This window comes from Bos javanicus, chromosome X (assembly GCF_032452875.1).
Source record: "Bos javanicus breed banteng chromosome X, ARS-OSU_banteng_1.0, whole genome shotgun sequence".
Lineage (NCBI taxonomy): Eukaryota > Metazoa > Chordata > Mammalia > Artiodactyla > Bovidae > Bos > Bos javanicus.
The window spans coordinates 3,553,321-3,559,320 of NC_083897.1; positions in this window are offsets into that span (position 1 = coordinate 3,553,321).

Sequence of the window (6,000 nt, forward strand, 5' to 3'; positions counted from 1 at the left end):
GGTGGAGCCAACAGTATTTGCTGAAGGGCTGGATATAGGCAGAGGTCAATCTAGGCTTTGAGAGGCCTGAAGCTTATACACTTTGTGGGGGGATGGTTCTCTGTTCATAAGGATACAAAATTAGGTACAAAAATGAATATTTATTTATAATGAGAAAAGAAATCACAATATCTTACAAATTTATAAAAGCTGACAAATACTACAAACATCAGACAATGTAGAAAATAACCTAATATTAACTTCCTAATACACCCCTACAAAGGCTTTTACTATATATATAAATTGTTAGTATAGTTGTATACTATTAGTATACTAGTATTCTAGTATACTACTATATTAGTATATCTATTGTATACTATTTTGAACTGTGGAGTTGGAGAAGACTCTTGAGAGTCCCTTGGACTGCAAGGAGATCCAACCAGTCCATCCTAAAGGAAATCAGTCCTGAATATTCATTGGAAGGACTGATGCTGAAGCTGAAACTCCAATACTGTGGCCACCTGATGGGAAGAGCTGACTCATTGGAAAAGACCCTGATGCTGGGAAAGATTGAAGGTGGGAGGAGGAGATGACAGAGGATGAGATGGTTGGATGGCATCACCAACTTAATGGACATGAGTTTGAGTAAATTCTGGGAGTTGGTGATGAACAGGGAGGCCTGGCGTGCTGCAGTCCATGGGGTCACAAAGTGTCAGACATGACTGAGTGACTGAACTGAACTGATACTATTAGTATACAATAGTATAGTTGTATACTATTTATTCACCTGTTCATATGATAATTTAATAATATTTAATATAAATAATAGATAATTTTCTCTTCCAGAACAGTTGATCAAAATTTCTATTTTAAAAAATCTACAAACAATAAATGCTAGAGATGTGCTCAGTCACTCAGTTATGGCTGACTCTTTGCGACCCCATGGACCCCACCAGACTCCTCTGTCCATGGAATTTTCCAGGCAAGAATACTAGGGTGGGTTGCCATTTCCTTTTCCAGGAAAAGAGTGTCTAAATTACTGGTGAAGGAATGGAGAAAAAGGAATCCTCCTACACTGTTGGTGGGAACGAAAGTTGGTTCAGCCACTATGGAGAACAGTATGGAGGTTCCTCAAAAAACTAAAATTAGAATTACGATATGACCCTGCAATCCCACTCCTAGGCATATACTCAGAGAAAGTCATAATTCAAAAAGATACATGCACCCCAGTGTTTATAGCAGTGAATTGATAATAGTGAAGACATGGAGGCTAACTAAATGTCCATTGACAGCTGCTGCTACTAAGTTGCTTCAGTCATGTCCGACTCTGTGCGACCCCATAGACGGCAGCCCACCAGGCTTCCCCATCCCTGGGATTCTCCAGGCAAGAACACTGGAGTGGGTTGCCATTTCCTTCTCCATTGCAGGGAAGTGGAAAGTGAAAAGTGAAAGTGAAGTTGCTCAGTCGTGTCCAACTCTTAGAGACCCCATGGACTGCAGCCCACCAGTCTCCTCCACCCATGGGATTTTCCAGGCAAGAGTACTGGAGTGGGTTGCCATTACCTTCTCCGTCCATTGACAGAGGAATGGATAAAGAAGATGTGGTACATATATACAATGGAATATTCAGTTCAGTTCAGTCGCTCAGTGGTATCCGACTCTTTGCGACCCCATGTATCACAGCACGCCAGGCCTCCCTGTCCATCACCAACTCCCGGAATTCACTCAAATTCATGTCCATCAAGTCAGTGATGCCATCCAGCCATCTCATCCTCCGTCGTCCCCTTCTCCTCCTGCCCCCAATCCCTCTCATCATCAGGGTCTTTTCCAATGAGTCAACTCTTCACATGAGGTAGCCAAAGTATTGGAGTTTCAGCTTCAGCATCAGTCCTTCCAATGAACACCCAGGACTGATCTCCTTTAGGATGGACTGATTGGATCTCCTTGCAGTCCAAGGGACTCTCAAGAGTCTTCTCCAACACCACAGTTCAAGAGCATCAATTCTTCGGCGCTGAGCTTTCTTCACAGTCCAACTCTCACATCCATACATGACCACTGGAAAAAACATAGCCTTGACTAGACGGACCTTTGTTGGCAAAGTAATGTCTCTGCTTTTGAATATGCTATGTAGGTTGGTCATAACTTTCCTTCCAAGGAGTAAGCATCTTTTAATTTCATGGCTGCAATCACCATCTGCAGTGATTTTGGAGCCCCCCAAAATAAAGTCTGACACTGTTTCCACTGTTTCCCCATCTATTTGCCATGAAGTGATGGGACCAGATGCCATGATCTTAGTTTTCTGAATGTTGAGCTTTAAGCCATTACTCAGCCATAAAAAATGAAATAGTGCCATTTGCAGCAACATGGATGGACCTCGAAATTAACATACCAAGTAAACTAAGACAGAGAAAGACAAAAATCGCATGATATCACTTATACATGGAATCTAAACAATGATACAAATGAACTTATTTACACAACAGAAACATTCTCACAGACTTACAAAACAAATTACAGTAAACTTACGGTTATTTATCCTTCCTACCACACAGAGGTGGCAAGAAGGATAAATTAGGAGGTTGGGATTAACATACACATGCTATGATATATAAACTAGATAAACAACAAGGACCTACTGTAGAGCATGGGGAACTATACTCAATATTCTGTAATGACTTATAAGGGAAAAGAACCTGAAAAAGAATAGATATATGTGTATGTGTAACCAAACCACTTTGCTGTACACCTGAAGCTGACACAACATAAGTCAACTATACTCCAATATAAATTTTTTTTTAATTTATATTTTATTTTCAATACTTTTATTTCCTTTTATCATTGATAGATCTTTTAATTGCCATTGTGTTAATAAGACAACTTTTGTGAGGCTGGTCTCCGTTCTTTCTTAAATATTAACTTTCCATCATATTTAAATTCTTGTTCATCATAAATTTCCAAAAAATACAAAATTGACCTGAAAATAAGGCATTTATATGAGCAGTTTGAATGCACTTAAACATTGACACTGCACCACATTGAGTTATGCAATTGTTTAACCAAATCACTCAATATCCCACACATTGAATGCATGCATGCTATGTCACTTCAGTCGTGTCTGACTCGGTGTGACCCTATGGACTGTAGCCTGCCAGGCTCCTCTGTCCATGGGGATTCTTCAGGCAAGAATACCAGAGTGAGTTGCCATGCCCTTCTCCAGGGGATCTTCCTGATCCAGGGATCAAACCTGTGTCTCTTATGTCTCCTGTCTTGGCAAGTGGGTTCCAATTATTGATTAATATGTTTTGGCTTTTTGTGGCAAGAAAAGTTGTTTCTTCAGGCTAGCAACCGTGTCTGTGATACTTTCATGTACCATTTTCATCAGAAATTGCCAGATTTCGTCAGAGCAAGATGAGTCAGATACACTAAAATACGATCCAATATGGTAAGATGCATAAAATATGCAAATTCATAAACAAAATCACAATTTGTAGTACTGCTACAGGCTGGTGCTCTGCAAAAATAGGATTTCTGATATATTCTATTTCACAAGATTCCCACAAAAACTTGCTATAGCCACTATCAAGACACTATGGAGTTTCCTCAAAAAATTAAAAATAGAACTACCTCATGATCCAGCAATCCCACTTCTAGATATATATCCAAAAGAACTGAACTCAAGCTCTCAAAGAGATATGTGCTGTCTTCTGTTCACTGCAGCATTATTCACCGTAGCGAAGATATAGAAACAACCTAAATGTGATAGAGAGATCCATGTACACACAATGGAGTGTTATTCAGCCTTAAAAAGAAGGAAAACCTTTCACAGGCTACAACATGAAAAAGCCCTGAGGACATTATGCTAAATGAAATAAGCCAATCACAAAAAGATAAGTATTGCATGATTCAACTGAAATGAGGTATCTAAAATAGTCAACTCAGAAGCAAAGAGTAGAATGGTGGTTGCCAGGGGCTGGGGAGAGGGAATAAGAGGGAGTTTACTTTTCAATGAGCGTTAAGTTTCAGCTATACAAGATGAATCATTTCTAGAGATCTGCTGTACAGCACTGTACCTATAGTCAACAAAAATGTGTCATACAATTTAAAATGTGTTAAGAGGGCAGGGCTCATGTTAACTACTCTGGCCGCAATTAAAAGCATGGATGGTGCATTCAGAGTTGCATATGCCACATTACTGAGTATTCTGTCACATTACTGACAGCAGGAAACTCCCATTCTGAATCCTCCATATATAGTTTCATATGTCCAGTGAGCAGAAGAATTTTCCACAGACTGGTTTCTGCTCTGTACATTCCCAACCTTATTTCTTCTCAACTACACATATTTCCAGTGCTGGTGCTGCAGGACACATTAGTACCGAGATATGATCTTTGGCTCTACACCATTAGTCAGCATAGTGTGAGCAGAGTACTCCTGGATGCCATTCCTATGACACGATGGTTAGCAGTGATACAGAAGTGACTGCAAGTCGAGTAAAAATATTTGATCAAACCCCAAAGAAGCATAAACTCAATTCAACTTCCCCTTTCTATGACCCCAAAACGTCCATGGCCACCCAATACCAACCCCACACGAGAAGAAGAACAGCAGAGGGGAAGCTGGAGTGTAACAAGACAGCTATCTTAACTGATGGCAATTAAAATTTTTCACTTCTGCAAAGTTTACAAAAGCTGGCAGCCATGTCATCCCATTGTTGGGGCCTTATAAGAAGCTCCCATAAGTGAGGGACTTTGACACTTAAGCTTAATCAGCCTCAGAGTAACTGTAGTACTAGATGTGGAGTAAGAGAGAGGAGTCGACAATGGTGCCCAGCTTTTGGTCCTGAGAAGCTAGGTGAGTGGAGTTGTCATTTACTGAGATATGGAAGTTTAAGAGAAGGGAATTTTTCAGGTGAAAATCAGAAGTTCGGTTTTGGACAGGAGAAGTGTAAGAGGTCTATTAGCTTGAGGAAAGATGGAGTAGGCAGTTGGATATATGAGTCTGGAATCCACGGTGGAGGGTCAGCTTAAGAAATAAATCACAGTGACAACAGCACTTGGGATATATTTAAAGCCGTGAGATCGGATACAAAGTGAGGAGTGAGTGAGACAGAAGAGGTGGAGCGGGGCAGAGTCCTGGGAACTATTGCTGGGAAGTTGGGGAGAGGAAAAGGATGAATAAAGGAGACTGAGAAAGGAGTCAATGGGACTGAAAGAAACCAGGAGAGTGTGAGGTCCCAGAAGTCAAGTGAAAAAAGTGTTTCCAAGTGGAAGGAATGATCAACTATTTCCAGTAATGTGTTGGCTGAGCATTGAAAATGAGACATAAGATTAAACATCAGCTTTGTTGAGGTCAAAGTAACAGAGAGTTGGCTAGACTGAGTCAGAGAATGGAAGGAGTAGAACTAGAGACAGTGGTCATACTTGCGTGTTTTAGAAATACCTTTTCTCAGTAAAAGTTCTTGGGATTGTTTCCTATTAACACATACAGATCTATTTCATTATTTTAAAAACTTATTTTGTGTAAGGATCACTATAACTTATTCCTCCAGTTCCCTTTGGATGGACATCCAGGCTGTTAATCTTGGTGATTATAAACAATCCCACCACAAATATCTTTGAATATACATTCTTTTGCACGTGCAAAATATGTCTCTAAGATTCTGAATTCTGAAACTGCTAAATAAAGACTACATTTGTCCCTTGCTATCCACAGAGGATGGTTCCAGGACTCCCTTGTGTACCAAAATCCAGGCATGCTCAAGTTCCTTAATGGTGTAGTATTTGCACATAACCTAGGCACATCTTCCTGTATATGTTCAATCATTTGTAGATTACCTATCAGTTCAGTTCAGTTCAGTCGCTCAGTCATGTCCGACTCTTTGTGACCCCATGAATCAAAGCACGCCAGGCCTCCCTATCCATCACCAACTCCCGGAGTTCACTCAGACTCATGTCCATCGAGTCAGTGATGCCATCCAGCCATCTCACCCTCTGTCGTCCCCTTCTCCTCCTGCCCCCAATC